The 26,943-nt window shown below is 37.0% G+C and overlaps 1 protein-coding gene across 1 annotated transcript in view; it reads left to right on the top strand.

Annotated features, from left to right (window-relative positions):
• The window catches only part of GPC5 (glypican 5), a gene marked incomplete at its 3' end in the record, with an annotated part of 839,344 nt that overhangs the window by 414,918 nt on the left and 397,483 nt on the right, over positions 1 to 26,943 (top strand). The window lies entirely within an intron of this gene.

Here is a 26,943-nt window from a genome sequence, read left to right on the forward strand (position 1 = left end):
ACCTTGATCTTGGACTTCCCAGCCTCCAGCACTGTGAGAAATAAGTGTTGATTGCTTGTAAATGCACCAGTTTGTTGTGTTTCTGTTACAGTGACCCAAGTGGACTAAGTAGGGTGGACTCGGATAAGGAGAGAACTTGGTCATTTGTAGTGACAGTGTTCCTTGCCTGTTTCATTATTCTACTACAAGTCCTGCTGTTCCATATCAGAGCAAATAAACTTATCAGTGGATAATTTCTTATATTTGAAATAAAATACAAGAGAGGTATGTCATAATCATATTGGAAATTCATGTACGGAGAGCATGTGAGTGGTTTGATAAAAAATTAATTCCAGATACTAGTATAATCGTAACTTAGTTATCTAAGTTTCTTTATATTTAAATTATACATTTAAGAATGCTATTGCCCAATTTATAGTTGGTTATACATCTGCTTTTATTTTTTTGAAATTTATGTATTGGTTTGCCTTATTTTTATTTTCATCTAAGCACTCTACTTTTCACTTAAAACATATGTACTTTAAATTTCATCTGATTTATTAGTCAAGAAGAAAGCTTTTTTTTTTTCCTTCGTGCATGACACCTAACTCATTAGTGAGGAAGAGAGATATTTATTTAAGAGCTATACTAATTTATATTACATAAAGATCTCACCTTTAAGATGTAGGGCTACATAGTTAAGGAGAAATGCAGTGTAATACTCTCTAAAAAGATATTAAAGAACTTATGCCCTTGAGATATATAATTTTTTTAAATTTTCCAAACATTTAGTACAGTCACTGTTTCCAAAGTGTGGTTCCTAAATTTTCTGGCCTCCACCCCAAACCTCTACTAAATCAGAAACTATGGGGCCAAGGCCCCAGAATCTGTTCCCTCCTGATGATTGTGATGCACAGTCAATATGAAAACCACTGCCTTAGGGTATTTTTTCTTTTAAGTAATTTTTTTTGTAATTTTTTTTTCTTTTAAGTAATTATTTTTTCCTAAGACTTTTGACTTTTTAAAGAAGTGGGAAAGGGACTATTTCCCCTCATAAGGAAGTTTAGATGTTATGATATGATAAATCTTATTGTAGAAATTATATAATTCTTATGGATAAAGATTTTAGAGCAGAGTTGGTATCTGATAGAATTCCATGTTGCTATACAGAGCACCTTCTACATAATTGGGTGGCTGAAGCCTTCACACAGCCAGAATTTTAAGTATTGCATACTTCTGGAAGAAAAGTATTGATGGTATCCTCCTTAGATATTTGGTATCACCAATGGAAATTAATTATTTAAGCCACATTTAGATCTGTAGCAGTACTCAGGAGGTGAGGCATTTAAAATCACTATCTTTCAAACAAATATACATGACATAATATATAGAGTTTTGCACAATAATGGCTATTTGGGGATTTCTAAATACTGACCATGATGGACTGCTGAGTAACTGCAAATAAGGAGTAAATATCAAACATACTATTTTTAATATAGCATCCCCAGAAAAAAAAATCTGGAAAGGATATTTATCATTTATTAATGATAGTATTATTTGCTTTAAAAATGGTACAGATGAAATAATGATCTTCTCTACACAAAGTTAAACATAGGTAATTTTTTAGTGTATGTATTTTGGATAAAGATTTCTGTTTGGAATGTGATGTTTTCAATATTATCTGGTTCTACAATTTTAAAATATTCTTTGTCCAAAAGTTCCTTGTGTCGTCCAGACATTAAGATCAAGATATTTGTGAATTGGAAAAGCTTCAGGACTGGGCAGCTAATTAGGGATTTATTCATGCAAGATGCAAGTCAGCTTCTCTTTGGGACTTGATCCAAATCAACATAGTGAGCCTCAAGAAGCATACACAAGTTTGATCCATTAGTGCTTGTATTGGCTTAATTTATCATGCTTTTTAATGTGGGTCTTTTGGGAACTATTCTCTAGCAAACTTTATTATTATTATTTACTTATCTTTACAAAAATTTTAATACCATTCCTGGGAAAACACATGGTTGTTTGGGGATGCCTAATTAGCAGTTTCCTGTTCATTTTACTTGCAAATGTATTGCTTTCCTTGCTAGAAGTTTTGTAACAGCCCAGATGACAAATTATTCAGCTTCATGAAGATTCCACCAACTAAGCAAACTGTTTAGTTTTTAATTTAAAAGAATCAGGAGAGCAACTTACAGGTGGTAGAATATGGAAGAAAATCATCCTTGTCCAAAGGGTTCCTACTGAAAGAATGTGAAGGTCAAGACCTTTCTCTTTTTTATTTTAAGCAGATGATGTCGAGTTGCATACCAATGAGTTTAAATAACTTGATGTCTTGAACAGTGTAAACTGCATCAGAAGAATTTTTTTACTTAAGACTTTCTATTATAGAATTTTAGCTTTCTCACTGTTTAATAGTGTTTAACAAATATTTATTTGGTGCCTGCTGAGTGCAAGGCTTGGTTACAGCATTAACATTCATAGCAGTGGTCTCAGCTATCTTAGGAGTTATAGCACCTGTGGTGGCCTGTAGTGGGAGCTGAGATGGTGATGTGCAGGGTGCTATGAGATTAGAGTTGACCTTGAACAGCACAGCTTTGAAGTGCCAGAGTCTAGTTATATACAGATGCTTTTCCAGTAGTAAATACAATAGTAATCTGTGATTCAGAGTTGGTCCAATCCTCTGTTGCAGAACCTTGGATACTGAGGAACCATGGATTCTAAGGAACCACCAGTATGGAGGGCCAACTCAGTAATATGTGGATTTTTCAACTGTGCTCAGGGTTGGCACCTCTTGCCCCTGCATTGTTCAAGGGTCAATTGTATACTGGGGATTCAACTGGAAGTCAGGCACTCAAGGGATCTGGTGAATGTTGCTGCTTCTACTATACTCTGCCCTCCCCTTGACCCGCAGCTCATCCATCCCTGCAGTGCTTGAGATGTTGCAGGTCAACAGCTCACAGCTGGCATCATCTCCACAAAACTTCCAAAAGGCTCAGAATCCATGCTTTGCTCCCTCAGCTCTTCCCCAGTCCCCAGCCATGAGGCAAAGACTAAGGTCCACAAGAGTGGCATCATTGCCTCAGGGTGGAACCAACTCTGTGCTCCATTTGGTGCTTCAGTGCTTCCTTGTGGGAACAGAGGGAGCTAGACGCCAGCCAAGACCCCATTCTCACCTTATTTTTTTCTCTGGATATATCCCGCAGCCCTCACTCCCCCTTTACCTGACACCACTTCTCCAATAACCTCTGGAGCAAAAACCTGCTTCCAAGGAAACTGATTTAACAGAGTGATTTTCACAGAGACCTGCAGGCTAAGTAGGAACTTGCTATTTGGAAAGGGGTAGAGAGGAGAGAGAATGTCAGGCAGATGAATGCCAGCTATGAAGGGCATATGGGAGAAACAGTCTCAGATAAGCAGTAGAGTGAAATGAGCATGGAGCAGGGATAGAGGGTCAGTAGGTGATTGGAGAAAAGAGGTGGAAACCAGAGGGGAAGCTGAAGAGGTTAGAAATCTTTGTATGCCAAATTACATCAACATACAGTTAATGCCAACCATTGTGGAAAGTCCAGAATATCATCTATATTTTAGTCTTCTTAAAATTTATGACACTTGAAAAAAACTTCTGTATTTGAAATATTGTGAAATATTATTCTCAAATTATTTCTTTTGCATATACTGCAAGAAAGAGAGGGCTGTTATCATGGACTTCTAAATTGCCTTCTGTGCTCAATGCTGCTGATCCCAAGGCTGTAGCAAGCTACAGTGGGCAATGTTAGCATCTTGTTGAAATTCTCATTCTCTTTTGCAAAGGAAGGGCTTCAAAATGCAGTATGAAGAGCATATTGTAAGTCTATAGGACATAATATTTAATAAACAGGTGGAAAACATGTATTTAGCCTAACAATTTCCATGATAGGTCACTCAGGTTTTAAGCATGTTTATTCTGATTATAGTCCATAACCTGGCAGTTATCTAGGAATGTGATTCTTCAGTGGCTGTGGAATGCATTACTGCATATGGCATTAGCACAGATGTATATTATAGTTCCAGTGAAACACATTTTGAAGATGTATATAAAATATGGAAAAAAAATACTTGTGAGTCACATCTGACTGCCAAACATGGGACTAAATTAAGGATTATTTTATCAAACTCAACACTTCTCTAATATTTGAATTGTAACTAATGACACATTTCTGTTTGGACTTGAAATTGCCATAATTTGTGACTTTCCACAAATACACTGATCAGGCCCTCATTTTTGCTCCCTAGATTTTTATGGTAGACTCCTAATTCATCTACGTGCCACCTCCCTTAGAGATTCATTTCCTATTCAGCTGATTATTATCTAAATACATCAACAATGCAGTTCCTTTCTTGTAAACCCTCTCACAGAATGAACTTTCTCTGCAAGTCAAGCACATCCAGACTTGTACATCTATAGAGACATCTCTTTGTACTCTGTCCAATACGTCTTCAATCCAAGTACACCAAATAACCTTTCATATCTCTGTGGTTGGCAACAAACATCTCATTCTTGGAGTTTTCTCTTCACAATAAAGAGTAAATGACAGCATTTTATAAAGCTTGATCAACTGGGCATTTTGCTTCTTTGGTTTGTGCCCTTACACTTACACTTGGTTTATGTTCTTGTGATAGCCCTTGTCTAAGTCATACTTTAATTGCTCACTTGGATGTGTGTCTCTCTCACTTGATTATTTCATGAGTGAGTCCCAGGTTTCATCCAAGTAAGGTTTGGGCATGTCCAGCAAAGTGAAACTGGGAGCATGGGTGGCTAAAATTTTAATTACAGGGAGAATCATCTAAATATAAGGAGCATAGTGAGCCCTGTGGACATAGAAGCGGTCTGATTTCAAATATACCCTAGTGTCTGTCACTCAGATTTATTTCCCAGTTTAGTGCTCATTGTATGTGAAGTCAGTGGAAATATGGGAGTGTGGTGCGCCTGTGCATTCTGCCTTATACAGACAGCATTTGGACTGATGAGCCACCATCCATGATAGATGATGTGAGCATCTATCCATGAGAGCACCGGTATCAGTGGTGAACCCAGAGCTGAGACTGTGGTCCCAGCAGAGACCATGATGCTGTGTGCTGCAGTATCATTGCTTCTGTGGGTCTGATGCCTGCCCAACAAGGGCTGACTTTAGAGACACCTGATTTCAAGGGCTCTTTAGAAAGCTTGGATCTAGCATTTTACAGGCAATGATCATTAGGATGAAAATTAACTTAATGTAGCCTTGTTTACACAGCTTTGTAAGGTCTGAAGAGACTGCCTATACATCAATATTACAATTACTTCTGGTTAATAACAGTAGAAAACATAGCTATTAAGGCCATAGCTAAGTATGTTGTATTATCTTCAATTATGTATTAAGGAGGTATTATTATGATATCTATTTTCAGAAGAGGAAAGTAAGGATTGGAGACTTTAAGTCACTAACACAAGATCCAGTCAGCAGCAAGTAGCAGAGTTAAAGCTGGAAATGATGCTAGACCTCATGTTATTTCCATTGTTGTGCTCTAGTGCCCAGTCCCTAATAAATTACATGTGTGAGCACTGAGCAACTGAATGTATATAAGAATGTAAGAATAGCTAGTAGATTTTTTTCATTCAAGTAACAGCACAGATGTCTACACTGAAAGTGTGAATATTTTCAAATGCCTGTGGTATGACCCACATGAGCAATAGGACAGTGTTGAAGTCTAGTTCACTGATCAAATCTCAGTGCAGTGCTAAAAATACCATTCCTGCAACCATCCGAAAGTAATTAAATCTTTCTCCATAATCCTTCAAACCTCCCTTTAGTCCCTGCCGATACACACCTACATGAACATTATAATGTGTAACTGCCCAATAAAATTGCTTTAAAGCTCTTCCTGCTAACCTTTAACCCTGGGACTGTGTATAATTTATTATCCTATAAACAATCAGATCTTTTCCTTTTTTTTTTTTTTTGAGATTTCTTTTTTTTCCTGCTCCTCCAATTTTGCTTCTTTACTGGATAATATTGAATTAAGACATTTTTATTATTTGCCATTTTCATTTAAGAGGTATGCTCCCTGCTCTTAATTAGCATTTAATGAAAGTGGAGTATGTTATCTATAAAAAATCATTGCTTGTATTTTTTCTTGTTGTACCCTTTTATTTGTCTCTAAGCCTTGAACTGGTGTCCATTGTAAAGAGAAGTTTCCTACTTCTGATCTCAGTTATGTGATTATGTTTTGGGGATATTGTGAGCTGAGGCAAAATATAGTTAAGCCTTTCATCTTCATCTATGGGTAGTATGGATCTATATATTTAATATGAATTCAGATAAAAAAATGTGAATCCATGCTACGTGGTAGTGCCTGAAGATTATTAACTATCTATGTCCAATTCCAGACTTAATTCTGTTAACTAACTACTTAAGTGTATAGGAACAATTATGTTCTGAGATGGCCTCATAAAGTTGTTAATGTATTTCTTAAATTTCCAAATTCTATACAGTATTTCTTCTGTATTAAATAAGAAATTTGGGGTGTCCCAGGTGGCACTAGTGGTAGAGAATCCACCTGCCAATGTGGGAGACTCAGGAGAGGTAGGTTGGATCCCTGGGTTGGGGAAGATCCCCTGGAGGCAGAAATGGCAATCCACTCCAGTATTCTTGCCTAGACAATCCCATGACAGGGAAGCCTGGAGGGCAATAGTTCATGGGGCCACAAAGAATAGGACATGATTGACCAACTGAGCACACACACAAATAAGAAATTACCTTGAAATAAAAATCTATATTAAAAAAATAGATCTCAGATAGGAACATGAAAACTATGTGCTTTTATTTAAACCTCGGACCTACACTTTTTGCTCTCTTGTTTTCCTCAACACTCTCACTCTGCTTTAGTTACCTAAAAACATTTCCTAAATTCTCATTTCCTTCCAGACAATGTCAGACTTTGGTCAGGTGACTTCCTGTTCAGAGTAACATCTTGCAGAGGAACACGTTTGACTATTGCAAGATCTGGGGCTCTGCTTGACTCTACAAGGCAATAGGTGCCTTGGAAAGTGTGGCCAACTCCGCCCTCATTGGCACTTTGGGAAGTTGGTTCTTGTTAAAGTGATCTGATTCCCTGGTGGCTCAGATGGTAAAGCGTCTGCCCGCAATGCGGGAGACCCGGGTTCAATCCCAAAATCGGGAAGATCCCCTGGAAAAGGAAATGGCAACCCACTCCAGTACTCTTGCCTAGAAAATTCCATGGATGGAGGAGCCTGGTGGGCTACAGTCCATGCGGGAGCGTCGCAAAGAGTCCGACACAACTGAGCGACTGAACTGAACTGAATACTTCCCCACTGTTTTCCAGATGAACTTCAAGCTTCTACATTTGACATTAAAGGCCCCCAAAGATCTGGCATCTGCTTATATGTGTCTCGCCTCACTTCCTGTCCTTCTTTATCCACCACGTGTGCTTTACCCTCAGCCATCACATAACTAATGGTAATTTCCCATGTATGCCACTTGATTTCATGCCCCATGACTCCCAGCTCTTCCTTCCATCAGGTGTGCCCTTTATCCTCTTGTTTGTCTTAAGAATATCCTATTTCTCCTTCAGCACCTACTTTACAAGAGGATTTCTCAGAGAATATTTCATTATATTCTAACTTTTATTACTATTTATTGACATTTCATTGATTTCATTTTTTTCTTAAAGCTTATTTCTGAAACTTTGTATTATAATGCATCATTGTTTCCCAGTGCATATTGTGGAGACTTGCTGAGCTGACTCATTTGAAAAGACTCTGATGCTGGGAAAGATTGAGGGCAGGAGGAGAAGGCAACGACAGAGGATGAAATGGTTGGATGACATCACCGACTCGATGGACATGGGTTTGGGTAGACTCCGGGAGTTGGTGATGGACAGGGAGGCCTGGCATGCTGTGGTTCATGGGGTTGGAAAGAGTCAGACACGACTGAGCGACTGAACTGAACTGAACAAAATTGCTATTGAGTGGTTTTTCTAGTAAAATTCAGCTTTCAGCTCTGGAGTTGAATAATAGCAAATCCAATTTTACATTTTTTTCTGGTAAAATGTTTACTTACTCAGTTACATATAATTTCATCTATTATGTTTATAACGCCGTACTCTTTTTCCAGGTCAATGCCACAATTATAATGAATGTTAGATAAACAAACCACTTTTCCTGATGAAAAGATCATACGAGCCTTCTTATTCTTAGTCTTCCTATAACTTTCCCCTTGGCCCGTGTAATCTTCAGTCACTCTCTGCTTTAAGAGCAAGAATCACTTTATAAAATCAGAAGTGACAAGTATCAGAAGAAAAGTAAAGTAAGGCTACTGCTACTGCTAAGTCACTTCAGTCATGTCCGACTCTGTGCGACCCCATAGACGGCAGCCTACCAGGCTCCCCCGTCCCTGGGATTCTCCAGGCAAGAACACTGGAGTGGGTTGCCATTTCCTTCTCCAATGCATGAAAGTGAAAAGTGAAAGTAGAGTTGCTCAGTCGTGTCCGACTCCTCACGACCCCATGGACTGCAGCCCACCAGGCTCCTCTGCCCATGGGATTTTCCAGGCAAGAGTACTGGAGTGGGGTGCCATTGCCTTCTCCGTTTCTCCTGTAACCCCTGTCCAATTTGCATCACTCCAATCTGGTAGTCTTTTCCAGATACTCCTGTCTCTCACATACCTCCACCAACTGGTCAAGGATTTGTGCTAGCTCTACCCAGAAAGTAAATTCCTCAAATTTGTTCCCAATTAACCATTTCATTACCAGTGTTTTAGTTCAGGCCTTGGCTATTTTCATTTGGATTACTGCCTAACTGATCTCTGGGTATCCAGTCTTTACTTCCAATTCATTTTCTGTCCTTACTCATAAAACTATTTTCTAAACCACAAATCTGATCATGTCATCTCACTTTTAAAACCAAATTGGTTATTTATAGATCTTAAAAAATGAAGATAACAAAATAGTACCCAAATAAAGCAACTTAACAATATGATTTAAAGAAAGATGGAAATGGGCTGGATAATACATGAGTTATGTTTTTCAAAAGTGTTAACAAAAGGAAGAAAAAAAAAAAAACCTTCCAACAAAATGTAGCATTTTTTCCTCAACATAATTTATTATTTAACTAAAGACAGGATCATGTGGTAACTCTGTGATCATATGTGGGAAAAGAGTTTTTAGTAATCTTAATCTTGCTTTGAAAACAACTCAAGACACTGAATTAGACGTCACTTACCTTGCAAACCCTCTGTCTTTATTTGCCTTTTCTTTGCCATACTGAACTGACTGAACTTCAGTTCTCCTACAGTACTGGAATTTTGAACCTAATGTAAAATAATGTGCAAAAAAATTCTTTTGAGGTGGAACTGGCCTGTCCAAACGGAAGAATGTGTGAAGTTCTACACACGCTTTCCATAAGTTTTTACATGCTCTGTAATTCACCATGTTAAATCCCAATAATGTTTCTCTAGTGGGACAGAACTTTCTCTAATATTTGAGGGTATAAAATTTGTTCACTTTTATCTCTGCAGTTGATTTACTGTGGCTACAAGCTTAGGTGTCTGTACACAGGCTTAATGAAGGCAGAATGATGGGTCCATTTTCATAGCTACTTGTTGTCATGACCTTGTTTGCTGTTCAGGCTGATTGAGCATCTCCTAAGAAAATATACTTGTCACAAGGTGCTGATTATTGTCACTTCAAAGCTGGGTTTGCTTGTCCAATACTGACTTCCAATTTAAAGAAGTTAGAGTCAACCTATCACAGCACTGCTCGACTTAGGATGCTGCATATGCTCTCCTGAGGAGAGTTTGGTGCTGTTGTCATTTTATAGAAAAGATACAGCAGTGACTTAGTTTAATACTAAACTCCCTGGTGGTTCAGATGGTAAAGAATTTGCCTGCAAGGCAGGAGACCTGGGTTCGATCCCTGGGTTGGGAAGATCCCCTAGAGAAGGAAACAGCTACCCACTCCAGTGTTCTGGCCTGGAGAATTCCATGGACTGTATAGGTCCATACTGAGAGACTTTCACTTTCACACAGGTGTAACCTTTTATTTATAGGGTATTTAGGAAAGCATCACACAGATAGAATAAGTAAAAGGTAATACACAAATTATTTTGCTTTTGCAATGAAGTCAAATATAAATAAAATGCATCCATTTATATCACTGAATAATTAACAGCCACCATCTGCTTTGTGTCTGTGATATGCCAGCCACGATAATTGAGGCCTTTGTCTGAGTTGTTCAGTTTTTTCCCTTTTTACCAACCCTATGAAATAGGTGTATTTTCCTCATTTTATATATGAAGAAACTGTGTAAGACTTTGTATAAGATTGTATAAGACTTCATGTAAGACTCTACCCCAGTTCATGTAATTATTAAGTTTCAAAGCTGTGGGTTAAAACTAATTCTGCCTGTTTTCAAAGCTTGTGATTTTTATCTTGGCAGTCTCACATTTGGTAATGTGCTATAAATGGTACTCTTCACTGCTACTCATTTTGTCTTTCCTTAAGTGAAAGTACTATCAAAGGAACACCTGAGAAGCTAAACTTTAAAAAATTTATTACATTCTGAGCTAATACAGATGAATAAAAATGAGATCCTCATTGCTAGCTTCAGTATTTTTTCCTGAAAATGTGTTAAAATATGATTTGTTGAAAGAATACCTTTGAAGTTATACAATCATTAGCTTATAAGTATATATTTTCTTTACATTTACATGCATTTTTTAGTAAGATTCTCTTAAATTCCTTTGAAATGCTGAGACTTTTCAGACTGAGAAGTATCCAGCATTCCTGATGTTTCTGTATCTTTGGTTGCCATCCAGTGGTGGCAGTCATATACTTCTGTTGTGAAGAAAGAACAAAAGCCCTCTATTTTCCAAGCAGACTGTCTCTTGTAATTTAAAAGCAACTGATTGATGCTAACTTTGTGTAGCTAATTTATGAAAGTGTTAGCCATGGACACCATTGAGTACAAGAAATTAAGACAAATCTATCTAGATATTTAGATATTGTCAAAAGCAACTAGTTCTTGGTAAGGGGAATTTATTCATTTTCCTTTTCTCAGAAAATTTATATATAAACAACATTTATTCCTTCAAAAATCTGTATTTGTGTTAAAATTTTCTTTATATTCCAAAGTCAGTAAGTAGCAAATTCTTCTAACAGTGATTAATGCAGTCAAATCAAGTCCTGACTTCTAACATTTTCTTCAAAGGTAATGTCTCACCAATGGGAGGTTTTATCCTTCAAATAAAGAATTTAACAAAGTGGCATTTAGATTATTTCTTCCCAGATGGCCAGCTGGTAGTCTGTGGCACTGATATAGTTTAGAGGAAGTACTTGAAAGCAATGGACTTCCCAGGTGACTAAGTGGTAAAGAATCTGCCTGCCAATGCAGGAGCCACAGGAGATGCTGGTTCAATCCTTGGGTCAGGAAGATCCCTTGTGTATTCTTGCCTGGAGAATCCCACGGACAGAGAAGCCTGGCAGGCTTCAATCCATAAGGTCGTACAGTTGAACACAACTAAGCCCACACACGCTTTAAAGTAATAGCTTCCAAAAATATAGAAATTCTAAGAACAGAGATGAGGAACAAGTATTTATATAAAACAAAATGGGATTACATTTAAACCACTTAAAATAAGGCCTTCCCTGTGGCTCAGATGGTAAAGAACCCGCTTCCAATGTGGGAGACCTGGGTTTGATCCCTGGGTAGGGAAGATCCCCTGGAGGAGGGAGGCCATGGCAACCCACTACAGTATTCTTTCCTGGAGAATCCCCGTGGACAGAGGAGGCTGGTGGGCTGCAGTCCAGGGGATTGCAAAGAATCAGACACAACTGAGTGACTAAGCACACACTGAAAATAAGGAAATAAAATGGACACTCCCAATCGTTAAAAACAAAAGTACAGTGATCATCTGTTCATAACATTGAATACTTGTATTTGAGATTGTCTTTTTTTAAGTTTAAAGATGAGAAAATTTGGAATTGAAGTAGTTATTAGAAAAATATCCTTCATCTGAGTAAGTAGTTGTGTGTCTTTGGGTAGACAATTTTATTCTGATTTCACAAATTGTGGATTGGAAAATGGTTGGGTAAAGAAAAGTTATTTTTTTAAAAATTACTTGTTTACTCTCCAAAAATATATTGATATAAATAGCAACAATGTAATTCTTATTTGTTTAAACATTTCAGAATTATAGTGAATATTAAATCCCCTTTGTCTAGATTAACCAAATGCTATCATTCTGCTGCATTGTATTTACTCTCTATCGGTAAGTACAATATATATAAATATATATACACACACTATATATGCACATTATATATTGTATATAATATATAGTTGTTCTCCTATCTCACATATTGCACACACATATATACTTGTACTTATACTCTTAATTTCTCTTGCAGAACCATTTGAAAGTTAAGTTGCTAACTTTTAATACTTTATCCTGAATAATTATTATCTAAGAACTTTAATACCTGAATTACCTAAGAATAAGAACGAAACTCCAACACATAACCAGAACATTATACAATAAATATAATGTTTATGTGATATTATCTAATATATAGTTCATATTCTGGTTTTCCCCATTTTACCAAAAATATCCTATGTGAAAGTTATGTTTATCGAACAAAGTGAAAGTCTGTTGAGAAACTGTAGAGAGGATGAGTCAGAGCTCTCTGAATATTACCTGTCAGGTCAGAACCAAGGGAGTGAGTCATGGGCTGGATTGTGGTCTGATAGAGAGCAGACAAAGGAGAATTCTAATTGAGACCAGAAGCAAAACAAAATGTGCAGGAATCAGCTCATACTGTCTTAGAAAGAGCTGGATGTTAAATTTTCACAGATTTTGAGATCTAGTTTACATTGTTAGCTTAAAATTACCATGAAGGAAGTTTTTACACTACACTGATTGGCAGTAGTTATAATTAAAGCCTACTCGCATAATCTTCAAGAGTTAGTTGTTTAACATTTAGCAGCTTATTTGGGTAATAAGCTGTTTTATTAAATAATATATAACATGTATATTAAATATGATGTTTATAAATATTTAGATAATTATAAGAGCAATAATGTTAATAGCTTAGTTGGCTAAGGAGGTCAGAGAGTAGTTGATTAACAATGCCAAGTATGATTTTTAATTTAAATTTGTATTTACTGATTAATAATAATCAGGTTAGAAGATATATACAGTGTTGCTGGTCATTAAGAAGCACCTTTCACCTTCTACCACTCTACCAAGATTGCTTTCTCTATTGTCACCAATGATCTTTACTTTGCTAAGTCCTAGAGTCAGTCCAACATCTGCTGGAGAAGGGATAGGTTACCTACTCCAGTATTCACGGACTTCCCTTGTGGCTCAGCTGGTAAAGAATCCGCCTGCAATACAGGAGACCTGGCTTCGATCCCTGGGTTGGGAAGATCCCCTGGAGAAGAAAACAGCTACCCACTCCAGTATTCTGGCCTGGAGAATGCCATGGACTGTATAGCCCATGGGGTTGCAAAGAGTTGGACAGGACTGAGCGACTTTTACTTTCACCTTTCAGAGTCAGTTTCTCAAGTGTCTTTGTAATTGGTCTATAAGCAGTAGTTGAGACATTGCATTTCTCCCTCTGCTTGGTCCACTTCTTCATGTGGCGTTGAAGAGACCACCTGCTTTAGTTGTCATCCTACCTCACGAGTTGTCCTGTCACCATTTCCTTTGCTAATTCTTCCTTTTCTTGCTCTGACTTCATACTGGAGCTCAAGCCACAATTCTTTTCTCCATTTGCACCAGTTTTTGTCATCCATGGCCGTACTGACATTTTGCTGCGTGTACCTCACTAATTCTTTATTGTGTGGGACTTTCTTGTCCACTTCAGGATGCTAAAACCCACTAGATACCCATTGCTAAACCCTTGGCTCACATAACAGGAGGGATCCAAGGCTCCATCAGTCACCATATTTATTACAAAGTCTAGCACCTTGATTTAGATGGTATATCAGATCTGGATTTGGTTTCTTGCATCTGTGATTTATAACCCAATATAAGATAAAAGAATTTCAAAGGGAAAAATAATTGGTTGAAATATTCAGCTACACGGGTACCCCTGATGCCTCAGTGGTAAAAAGAATCTACCTGCCAATGCAGGAGACAAGGGTTTGATCTTTGGGTTGGGAAGATCCCACGGAGGAAGAAATAGCAACCCACTCTAGTATTCTTGCCTGGAAAATCCTATGGACAGGGGAGCCTGGTGGGCTAAAGCCCATGAGGTCGCAAAGAGTTGGACACCACTGAGCATATACATGCATGCAATAGTGTGTATGCAGCTATATTCATAACTCAGATTTGTGTCTCCAGTCCTTGTTTTGCATTTGATTACAAGGTCATTTTGTTAACTATCACTTCTCTCTTTCATCTCTCATTTCATGTTCTCCTTGTTTGCAGAGAGAACCTCAGAGAGAATGACTCGGATTTTATCCAGAAGGTCTAATCCTCAAAGCTCCTGCATTTATTGTATTGCTAGTCTTTCATGTATGGATGTGAGAGTTGGACTGTGAAGAAAGCTGAGCGCCGAAGAATTGATGCTTTTGAACTGTGGTGTTGGAGAAGACTCTTGAGAGTCCCTTGGACTGCAAGGAGATCCAACCAGTCCATTCTAAAGGAGATCAGTCCTGGATGGTCTTTGGAAGCAATGATGCTAATGCTGAAATTCCAGTACTTTGGGCCACCTCATGCGAAGAGTTGATTCATTGGAAAAGACTCTGATGCTGGGAGGGATTGGGGGCAGGAGGAGAAGGGCACGACAGAGGATGAGATGACTGGATGGCGTCAGTGACTCGATGGATGTGAGTTTGAGTGAACTCCGGGAGTTGGTGATGGACAGGGAGGCTTCAGTTCAGTTCAGTTGCTCAGTCATGTCTGACTCTTTGTGACCCCATGAACTGCAGCACGCCAGGCCTCCCTGTCCATCACCAACTCCCGGAGTTCACTCAGACTCACGTCCATCGAGTCAGTGATGCCATCAAGCCATCTCATCCTCTGTCATCCCCTCTCCTCCTGCCCCCAATCCCTCCCAGCATCAGAGTCTTTCCAATGAGTCAACTCTTCGCACGAGGTGGCCAAAACTGGAGTTTCAGCTTTAGCATCCCTCCAGAGAAATCCCAGGACTGATCTCCTTCAGAATGGACTGGTTGGATCTCCTCGCAGTCCAAGGGACTCTCAAGAGTCTTCTCCAACACCGCAGTTCAAAAGCATCAGTTCTTCGGGGCTCAGCTTTCTTTATAGTCCAACTCTCACATCCATACATGACCACTGGAAAAACCATAGCCTTGACTAGATGGACCTTTGTTGGCAAAGTAATGTCTCTCCTTTTGAATATGCTATCTAGGTTGGTCATAACTTTCCTTCCAAGCAGCAAGCGTCTTTTAATTTCATGGCTGCATTCACCATCTGCAGTGATTTTGGAGCCCCCCAAGATAAAGTCTGACACTGTTTTCACTGTTTCCCCATCTATCTGCCATGAAGTGATGGGACCAAATGCCATGATCTTCGTTTTCTGAATGTTGAACTTTAAACCAACTTTTTCACTCTCCTCTTTCACTTTCATCAAGAGGCTTTTTAGTTCCTCTTCACTTTCTGCCATAAGGGTGGTGTCATCTGCATATCTGAGGTGATTGATATTTCTCCCGGCAATCTTGATTCCAGCTTGTGCTTCTTCCATCCCAGAATTTCTCATGATGTACTCTGCATGTAATTTAAATAAGCAGGGTGACGATATATAGCCTTGATGTGCTCCTTTTCCTATTTGGAACCAGTCTATTGTTCCATGTCCAGTTCTAACTGTTGCTTCCTGACCTGCATATAGGTTTCTCAAGAGGCAGGTTAGGTGGTCTGATATCCCCATCTTTTGAAGAATTTTCCACACTTTATTGTGATCCACACAGTCAAAGGCTTTGGCATAGTCAATAAAGCAGAAATAGATGTTTTTCTGGAACTCTCTTGCTTTTTCCATGATCCAGGGCATGTTGCCAATTTGATCTCTGGTTCCTCTGCCTTTTCTAAAACCAGCTTGAACTTCTGGAAGTTCATGGTTCACATATTGCTGAAGCCTGGCTTGGAGAATTTTGAGCATTAGGGAGGCCTGGCATGCTGCAATTCATGGGGTTGCAAAGAGTCGGACACGACTGAGCGACTGAACTGAACTGAACTGACTGATAGTCTTTCATGAAACATACCATTGAACATAAAAGGAATAAGATGTACCCAGTGAAACTTCTGGTTACAGAGTCTTCCCTGACCCCACTGTGTAACAACACAGTCATCTCTTGATAATCAGCATCAGTCATTCCATCTAGTGTACTAATGCATGCTTTCTATGACTATTGGCTTAATAGTATGAGAACACATAATAGCAAAGCAACAGTCTCAACTACCAATTCATTAAAATCTTTGTGTATCTTTGGTGGAAGCAGTCCTTCCTTAGAGAAGGTTCATCTGGGTCTGCTCAAACAGAAAAGTTGGCCACTTTTAAATGACAGTTTTTAAGCTTTTTCTCATCAGGCATTTCAGTACATGAACCTAAAGCTATCTTACTATTTAATACATTTATTGTAATTACTAGTTTGTAGGTACAGCTTTCCCATTATCTAGTGATAATTGGGATTAGTAGTTTATATTATATATCTGTATGTTCTAGAATCTCATATAGAAGGAGACTACTAGATACAGAGTAGGTGAATCACAGAATGTGTATAAGTAAGATGGAAGGGAGGGAGGAAGTAAGGAAAGAAGAAGAAAAATTGTCTTAGGTTTACTGAAGAAATTTGGCAAGATCCAAAACTACTGTCTCTTTATGGATGAACTACAGATATCTGCTTGGATTAAATTAGAGCAAGAATGATTTTACAATAACTGCCACCAAATATTTACTTATTTTTGTTTTATTTTTTTGAAATGTCTTATAACAATCAATACACTGATTGGCGATTTAGTTTAGGTATTAACTGTTGACATACCTGGAGATTTAGAAATAAATTTTATTTCATTTTAAAAATGTATGAGTTGATAATGTTTATTTATTATTTAATTATTCCCAAGTAAGCTATACACTAAAAAGTGAAATGTCATCAAAGGGTTTATCACAAAAAGTAACAGTTCCTCTGAATTACCTCCCCCTTATACCAAAGGCTGGAGAAGGCAATGGCACCCCACTCCAGTACTCTTGCCTGGAAAATCCCATGGACGGAGCAGCCTGGTAGGCTGCAGTCCATGGGGTCGCTGAGGGTCGGACATGACTGAGCGACTTCACTTCTACTTTTCACTTTCATGCACTGGAGAAGGAAATGGCAACCCACTCCAGTGTTCTTGCGTGGAGAATCCCAGGGACGGGGGAGCCTGGTGGGCTGCTGTCTGTGGGGTCGCACAGAGTCGTACACGACTGAAGTGACTTAGCAGTAGCAGTATACCAAAGGCAACAAAATTTAGCCCTCCGTTCTGGGATCTTTCTGTTCTATCTTCATGTCCCTAAATAGATACTTTCATTGCTATTTTCTGGTGTGTCTGTTCCAGACACCTCTTAACTAATTATCCTTCTGATGGATGCCAATGAGGAGCCCTCAACCTCCTCATTTGCCTTCCCCAACATTGTCCATCTACTGATATTGATTTGCTTAGTTCTTCTAGAATGTCCTAGTTGCTTTAAATAAAATGCTCACTCCTCTCATTTCTGACTTGCTACCTCTTTTGAGTATACATAGTAAATGAGGTGCTCCTCCTGCCCCCTCATCCCCTCTACATTCTGAGTGTCGACCTCGCTCCCCTCCTTGGCTGTTGCCTGTCCTCTTCCCACTCAGGCTTTCTCTGCCTGCTTCACCTGACACCACTTTTCCACATGCTTTCTTTCAAAAATGTGTTGATATTTTCTCTTTGCTGTTAGTGCATTCCTGATCTCTCTATTTGTGGGTTGAAATGATTACTTCTCTATTTCTGTTGTAATAAGGTATCAGATGGAGAGGAAATATATATCTTCATTTGAACAGGCTAAAAGAGTATCGTTTTCTTTTTTATTCAATATTTTATAGATTTGTTTAGGTTTTGTTCTTTAGTCTACTTTTATTTTCTTTTTTTAATGGTAGTTCTCAACTTGATTTTTATCTTTTTCCAGGTATGTGAAACTTTAATTGCTGATTTTTTTCTTATGGCATATCTAGTTGTAAAATTATTTATTTTCCCTTTTAGTTTATTATCTATGCTTCATAAACTTCAGTTTCATCTAATGTGTCATAGTATTGCTCTACTTTACTAAGCTGGGCTATAAAATAAAATACTAATTTGCTTACATATAAAATGTATAAGCTGTTTAACAATAATTATGACTTCTTAATGTAGGATAAAATTTATAGCACAGGCTCACATAAATTATCTCATTTTGAAAAAGACAGTTTTGATGTTTGTCTAAATAAAAAATTCATGCTCAACTTTTTCCTTTAAAATTAAGCTTTGATAAAGAATTATAATTAACTTCCAGAATCCCCAATTCTAGATTATGTTTCTCTTCCTGGTGTCTCATTTTATTCTATAATTTAGAGAGTACTTGTTTGAGCATAGTATAGCATCAAACACTGTTAAAATGAACTTTATTACTATACAAATGATGATGTTTGTATTGATATTGAATAATTTATTTTTTAATATTGGGAAAGCATTTTCTCATCCATCTTTTTATTAATAAATAAAAACACAATTCCCAGTTTTTGTTTTTCTTCTTTAAATGAATCATCTGAGGTCATTTCAATAAATTCCTATTCTTTTAGAATTCCCCAAATAAGGCAGATAAAATTTAGCCAAGACATTTGGACAAAAGCTTAGCATTCAGTTGGTACATTAAAAAAAGGATCTTTGAAAGGCAAAATTAAGAGTTCTGCATCTGCCCCTGAAATTAGTCAGCAACTGAATGTGGTTCATCTGCAGCTGCTGGTGACAGAGTGCTTTTTCTGCTAGGTGAGCAGCATGGAACACAAGGAAAACTGTGACCGTGAGGAAAGCAGGTGGCAGGCTGACAGCTGAGTTGCATGCAGTGCCTCAGCCGGCACTGTGGTCCTGTTATTGGGCTGTGTTCACATCAAAAGAGTACCCAGGAGAGTCACTGGATTGACAGCTTGGTTGACACATAGTTACAGAGTCTGCAAATATTTACATTAGGCGTTAGGAAGAAGGATAAGCACACATTATGGGGTAAGGAGTAAATAGGAAAGAAGGTCTGTGGTAGGGAGATCTTTCTCGTCTAAATAACAAGAGAAGGGTTTTTATAAAAGCAATGATTTAAAAGTGTAGGATAATCTGAAGAGACTACAATAAGCACATTTTCTCAGGAATTGAAAGATGATGTGTTAATATCTTAAAATTTGCTTTACACATGAGTTCCTTTAAAAAATTTCCAGTTTTATTCGCCTCTTGATGAATATTTTGTGTGTTTATGTATGTGTACATATTTTTCCCTCCACCCCATTATAAAGCTTTTAATGGCAGAATCTATAATAATTGAGGCCTGGACATATGGATTCTACACTAATCATGACACATTCTATTTATATTAAATATATATACGAATAGGATTTAGCCTGGTGTTTTGAACACTATAGGTCCTTCAAAAGTATTTGTTAAATAAATTTATTGAAGAGAATATGTTCTGTGTAGGAACAGTAACGGCAACATGATTAGAGTTTAAGAGCAAATTTAGTTCATTTATATTGAGGGTTTTATTAATTGCCAAATACAAAAATGAATACTATTGGTACCAAAAGATTACTGTCTTCTATTAATATTTGAGAATTTATTTTTAACAGTTCGAAAGAAAAGAGATATAGGAAAATGTTAATATTGGGAGCAGAAGTCCCACACTCATATTCTCTACTAATGATAAAAAGAAAGTACCAAGCCTAGGTTTTTATTTCTTCAATTTCTGAACTAATTTTATTTGTTATATAATGAAGTAACATGTCTTTGAAATGAAAAGAAATAGACATTTTCATTTATAATTTATGAATGCTTTAGAGATGGTACTAGCAACTTGATGATTTTTATATTGATTAAGAAAATAAACTTATGTTTAAAAACCCTCTTTAAAACCAAACCAAAACAAAGGATGGCGGACCTGGTGGGCTGCCGTCTATGGGGTCGCACAGAGTCGGACACGACTGAAGCGATTTAGCAGCAGCAGCAGCAGCAAAACAAAGTGGTTCTATGAAAACATCATTCAGACATACACACCTTGTTATTATTTGAATAAAACTAAACATATAATATTTTTAAGCTTAGGAATTGAAAACTGAATTAAAAAAAATTATTAGAGATGAGATTAGTCCATTTAAGTGACTATTTAAATGTCTTACTTAGCTTGCTTTTCATTGTGTATTCTTTCCTTGTAAGGAAACAAGCACTCAAATTTAAAAGGTCAGAAGTTTAAAATAGTAAACACATGTCACTCAAATCCATGATACTCTAGTGTGATTGAGTGGAAGGTATTTGTAGGACCCCTATGGGTCATCCCTTTTCAGTCTTATTCATTACCTCACAGCAATCCAATTTCCTCTTACAATATCTTCCTTGATTGCATTTCCTATCATCTCATCACTCATGTGGCTATTTTCATGTAAAGTTCAGGTTATGCTCAGTCTCTTTTGTTAATAGAGATAAAATAAAATCACATGTGTCACACTTAGGGATTTGAATATAAGTGAGTAAATGGCAAACATTCTGCCAAGAGAATTTTTTGAGATAGGATTGATTTTAAGAGTAGATTACAAAATTTCTTTTTCCTATATATTTAAAAAAGTACACTAATCTTTCCTGTTTCTAGTGGTCAGGATATGGTCTGGCAGATATTTAGCTTTGTAAGTTTAGAGATATATTTTTATTTGATTTTTTTTCATTTTTATGCATCATATATATCCTTTATACATTTCAAAATTAATTACCTCCTGTGTTTCTGTAGGACTTTTATAAGATAAAAAGGACTGAGATATCAGGAGCTCTTAACTATAATGTTACTTTTTTTCCTAATAATCTTTTATGACCACATTAACTTTATATATATATATATATATATATATATATATATATATATATATTTTTACTATTCAAGTCTGGGACAATCTACTTCCTCGTTCGGTTTTAGTCTAGATGCCAGTCTTGCTACTGTTTTCTCTAATGTTTGCATTTCCTTGTGTTGAAATAATGGGGGAAGATTTTGATAGCCTGGTCATTGAAGAAAAAATGTCAAGACTGTTAATAGTAAGAAAGCAGTTCTCTATGGTTTTATCTAAATCTAAACCAGATTTTGAGTAGGAGTAAATCTCTAAGACATCCAGGCCCAGGTTTTTGTTTTTTGTTTTTTTTTTCCTCTTCTTCTTCAGAAATAAGTATGTTTTATTTGTTTCTTTGATTTTGCTTTTGAAACCTTATCCGTCTGACATTGTAAACACATGATTTTTCTTTTAAAACCTCAGCCCTCTGACATTTTAAACACATTTCTAGGTTTATAATTGTTTGTTAGCTTGAATTATATCAAATTTTATCCAGCATTCATAATTTTCCATGACACAGATATTTGCTGAGTTCCTTAAATTTGCAGATCCCCTCTTTGTCTCAAAAACCGTCTCTGAAAGTGTGGATTATGCCATGTGTGTAGTCACCACGCAGCTTAGTCACTCAGTCATGTCCGACTCTTGGCGACTAAACAACCACCATTGATGTAAGAGTAAATCAATTACAATATGAAAGGAAATAAATAACTGATAGTGTTTTTTGCTTCCTTCTTACAAAGCAGATGGTTTAACAATACTTAAAATTATCTGTAAGAAGTATTTAGAAACACAAAGTGTTTAGCAATGGATTGTATATTTTTGGTAATTGTAATTGAAACCAGAATGTTAATTTTAAAAATTTTGTTTATAAGAATTATCAATGATACATCTTTTTAGTACTGTCAGTATTGAGATATTAGTATAGATGATTCATCCTGGCAATAAAAGTTAATAATTGGAGATAGCTGAATATTTTTCAAATTGTGGAATTGTGGTCCACCAGAAGGTTATGAAATCAATTTAAAACCACCTTTACTTTTTAATTATTAATAAAAAAGAACAGAATAAAGCAGAGTATACTGTTCCATACACATAAATATTACTTTGTGAGACTTTTCATTTGGTTTTACATGTATACCCACCTATACTTGGTTGTATGTATATATCTATGTACTGCCTTGTGATATATATGTTACTTCTTACCATATTTTGGCATTTAAAAAAGTCACTGTTTTAAGGTCCAATTAATCTCTGAATGGTATGTTTGCCTGCTTGTTTTCACTGCAAGATGAAATCATAATGCCATTGGTATTTTTGTCCTCAAGCTGATCTTTTCTCCGTGGAGTCCCATTGCCATGCCCATGTGCCAACATACACTTTGCAGTTATGACATTGATTTTTCATCCCAGTGCTCACCAACCACCTATCATGACAAGTAATTTGGAAGAATTTCTTGACATCTCTTGCTTAAGGCTAATGTTTTATTTAGCTGATGCACTGTCAGCTACTAGTTACTGTGAGCCATCAAAAGACTTGAATTTAAAAAAAAAAGAGAATCATTCTCTTTCTTATTTGGACTTTGCCCGATAATTCTTGCTCATATTAATAGCTTTTGATGTGCAAAAATGATCTCAAAGAACCATTTAATAATTGTACAGCCTATTAGCATAACACGTCATTATGCCCACTTTGAGTCCCGAAGAGGGCAGAAGCACAAGAAAGACCTGCCAATTAGATTAAAATTTTTCTGGAGATGTACAGGTGTGAACTTTGATTCAGGCTGAGGCAGCTAAAGGAAAGGAAATGGGATCTCAGTAAAGGACCTTGCAGGCCACATTGAAATGAGGGGTCTACCTTCTTTCTCTCCTGGATGGAAGGTCATGGAATGAGCAGAGAGGGAGAGCAGTGTGCTGAATTGTTTCACTGTGGACTTTTTAGCACTTGGCGGAACTGTTACTTCTCTGAACCACATGGCAAAGCAGAGCCTTCACTGTCTTTTTCTCTCTCTTCTGCCTTTAGCAAACTGTCAGAAAAGTGGGTGGCTCAAAAATTAGTAGGGCCATGAGAGAGGATGTGTTATGGTTGCCTCTTTACTTTCAAAAATATTTTAATTGTACAACTTTACAAACTCCTTCACTGCCAACCCTCATAGTCTACCCTCTACCCCCATGCAAATCTGAGCTGACAATATTTAACTCTAAGGCTGAAAATGGGCAGCAGGGCAATATTCTACATGTAAATATATAGTTAAAGAATCTTTGTGATTTCCTTTAATCCCTTGATACTTATTTTATGCATTTGCTTAAGAGCTATTGGAAGGGATAATTTAATATTTTATTTTCCAAATTAAAGAGTTGTATTTTGCTGCTGTTAAGATACCCTAGGCTTTGCTTTATTGGATCATTAATTAGCACTTTGAACGGTCGAAGGGACTTATTCAGTTCACATGTATCTTGCAACACACAAGAGACATATATTAATGAAAAACTAAAATGTGCCCAAGAGTCCCTTAGTGCTATATTAAAACACTTATAAATGGGACTTTAATTTACAGTGCTGCTAAAATGAAAATGAAATGCTATATTGATTCTCAGGCTGGATGCTCTTTAGAAAATGCAGTATGTATATTATTCCCACTCCAAATTATAACTTCAAACCTGACCTGGACACACTCAAAGATAATTCTCTGAAGACCAGTTACAAGCATGTAGACCAATTAGAGTAAGGATCCCTAGGATGACTTTTGTACTCTAGGTGGCAGAGGGTTTCCAGGAATCTTCTTGTATTAAGTACCATAGTTTTGTTCAGCTTTGCAGCTGAAGATGAAAATTTGTTAAAATTTTGTTCTTCAAAAGTGGACTAAGGTTCTTTTTACTAATATATGGAGAAGTATTTAGTGAAGTTTAAATTGCATATTTTGTCTTGTATGAGTCATTGACAAATGTAATGCATTTCCTCTTTAGTGAATTGTTTTTTCCACATATTAGGAGAAATAAGTTTCTGTTTTAAATTTTTAATTTAATTTCACTTTATTCAATTTCATCTTTATTTTAAGTTTTACATTAAAACAACCAAAAATTAATTCTTAAATAGCATGATTCAAGTAAGTGCATAACAAGGGATAATGCCTCACAGTGTTGCAACACTTCTTTATTTTTTTAAAGACCTTTCCCATTAATTACTTTTGGGATCCTTAAAATAATCCTGTGATGTATTTTCCCACTTTTACAGAACAGGAAATGAAGTTCAGACAAGCTGAGTTACTTCTCCAAGACTAAGTAGTAAATTTTAGAAGTAGACCAAAATAGTGCTTCGTTTGTTTGTTTTTAAATGCCTGGTTTCCATTGAGCACGAGAAAATCCCATAGAAAATTTAACTAAAAATGATCTAGGAGCTTTACATATATTACTTATTGGGAATGGGGGATGGAAATATAATGGTTATATTTTAAGTTGGTATATGTACACAATTTGGTAGGAAGTGGGGAGAAAGAAGGGCTTCCCAGGTGGCTCAGTGGGTAAAGAATCTGCCTGCAACACAGGAGATGCAGGTTCAATTTTGGGGTCAGGAAAATCCCCTGGAGGAGAGCATGGCAACCCACTCCAGTATTCTTCGCCGGAGAATCCCATGGACAAGAGGAGCCTGGTGGGCTATAGTCCATAGGGTCACAAAGAGTCAGACAAGACTGAAGGGACTGAGCATGGGGAGAAAGAAACCAAGCAAATGAACTAATTAATTTAGCAATATTATCAGCATTACCAATGATCAGAATTTTACATTACATCAAAGCTTATATTTGCAATGTTTTTGTGGGAATATTTATAACAGAGTTTCAATAAATTCAATGCATCTTTTTCAAGTGTTCAAAGGGAAGTATATTTTTGCTAATAAGTCAGTGCTTCTCCAAGCCAGCTTGGAGACCAACCAAAATCAGATATACCTAGAGTTTAAGAATACAGACTACTAAGGTCCTCCTCTAAAACCTAATTAATCATAGTTATTGAAAATTGACCCAGTTATCTTCATTTTCAAAAAGCATCCAAGATTTAGCCACTAAGTTTGAGAAGCAATACTTTGACTTTTTTGACATAATATAAATACACATAGACATTATCTGAACAGATTTATGACAACCCTAAATCTTTCAAATCCAATACTTTTCATTCAAAGTGAAAAGAGAAGGTTACATAATAAATTACTAAGTAACACAAACTTGTCAATAAAGGAAATGGACACACACACATATGTATAGAAGATGCACTGCAATGAAAGGATTTCTGTTTTAGGTAAATGGCTGTGAATACCTTCAATCAAATATTAATTAATAAAGCAGCATTACACTTTGGGAAATAATTCAAGAAGTAAATTTTGTTTCTGCTGCTTTTTATTTCTTTTTTTTTTTTTAACTTTGATTCCTAAGTGGTCTCAGAACTGGCCATTTCATTTCCCTTGTTTCTGGACTGTACTTTTACCTGCCTGTCAGAGCCAGTCAATGGCTAAGCTTAGACTAGACTTGAACCCAAATCTGACTACAAAGCCAGTGTTATTTCTGTAATTCCACAACTATGTGGTTACAAAATTCATGCACTTGCTATCTACTTTAGTTTTATAACCTAATATCATGAATACAAAGCAACTTTATATTTAAAGTATTTTTTGAGAGATTTCTTCTTGTAGTGGTTGTCGGTCCTTTATGTCTCTAGTACAAATTGCCTTGAATAAAATGCTGCTGTGGACAAAAGAAAATCATTATTACAATCCACTGAAATAAAGACTGTGTTTAAATCATTCTTCACTAAATGGAAGCATCCAGTGTTGTTCTATGTGCTCGAATCCATATACAGAAGACAATCATACATTGCTAACATCTTTCATCAGTGATGTTACTGCATCACAGCAAATGTCTAAGTACACACAGCTGCTTTCACTCTCAGGCGTTTTCTCAGCGTAGCCACGGTGTGGAGCTGCTGTGTAATGAGCCAGAGCCGAAGCTCCAAGGCGGTCTGCTGAGTCTAGTGAAACAGAACGGAGCAGACAGACTGTGAATAAGGCAGAAGCGCAGCACCTGAAAGCTGGCTTTATGTGTTGAATTCAAAAGATTTGTACTTTCAATGAAGAAAACGTTGTGAACGTTCTACATGAGATGAAATGGACTAGCACAGGCTCCAAATAACACTTGGAGAAGTCCAAGTTGTCAATATAAAAATGCTGTTACTTTAGAGTTTATTGGGCTTCCCCTGTGGCTCAGCTGGTAAAGAATCTGCCTGCAATGCCGGAGACCTGAGTTTGATCCCTGGGTTGGCAAGATCCCCTGGAGAAGGGAAAGGCTACCCACTCCAGTATTCTGGCCTGGAGATTCCATGGACAGAGGAGCCTGGCAGGCTACAGTCCATGGGGTCACAGAGTTGCAAACGACAGCATGCACACAAGTATCATTCCTTACATTTTCCAAGTGGGGAAATAGAGACTGAGAATCAACGTTAAGTTCTGATTTGTCATGTTCTAATCTTGCATTTCTTCCATTTTTGTTTGGTATATTGTCCAGTATCCCACAGGTTGCCGTGTGGTTTGAGTTCCTCTTCTGTACTTCCTTATTGCCCTGTTTCATCCTATCCACCGGCAGAGAGGGGATGACTTTCTTGATTTTTGTTAGTCCTGTACTACCACTGGCTTAATTTTTAGAATAACCTAAACTCCAGTAGCAGATATGGAGAAACAGGAGTTGGAAAATCAGAGAGCTATTGCTTGTATTAGTTCTTCCCAGTTGCCAACAGTATATTGGTATTAAATATCTTGACCTCTTTGGATTGCTGTCAGGAAATACAGAGCTTAAATGAAGTCCACAATCCTTGTTTC

Source organism: Budorcas taxicolor, chromosome 12 (genome assembly GCF_023091745.1).
Source record: "Budorcas taxicolor isolate Tak-1 chromosome 12, Takin1.1, whole genome shotgun sequence".
Lineage (NCBI taxonomy): Eukaryota > Metazoa > Chordata > Mammalia > Artiodactyla > Bovidae > Budorcas > Budorcas taxicolor.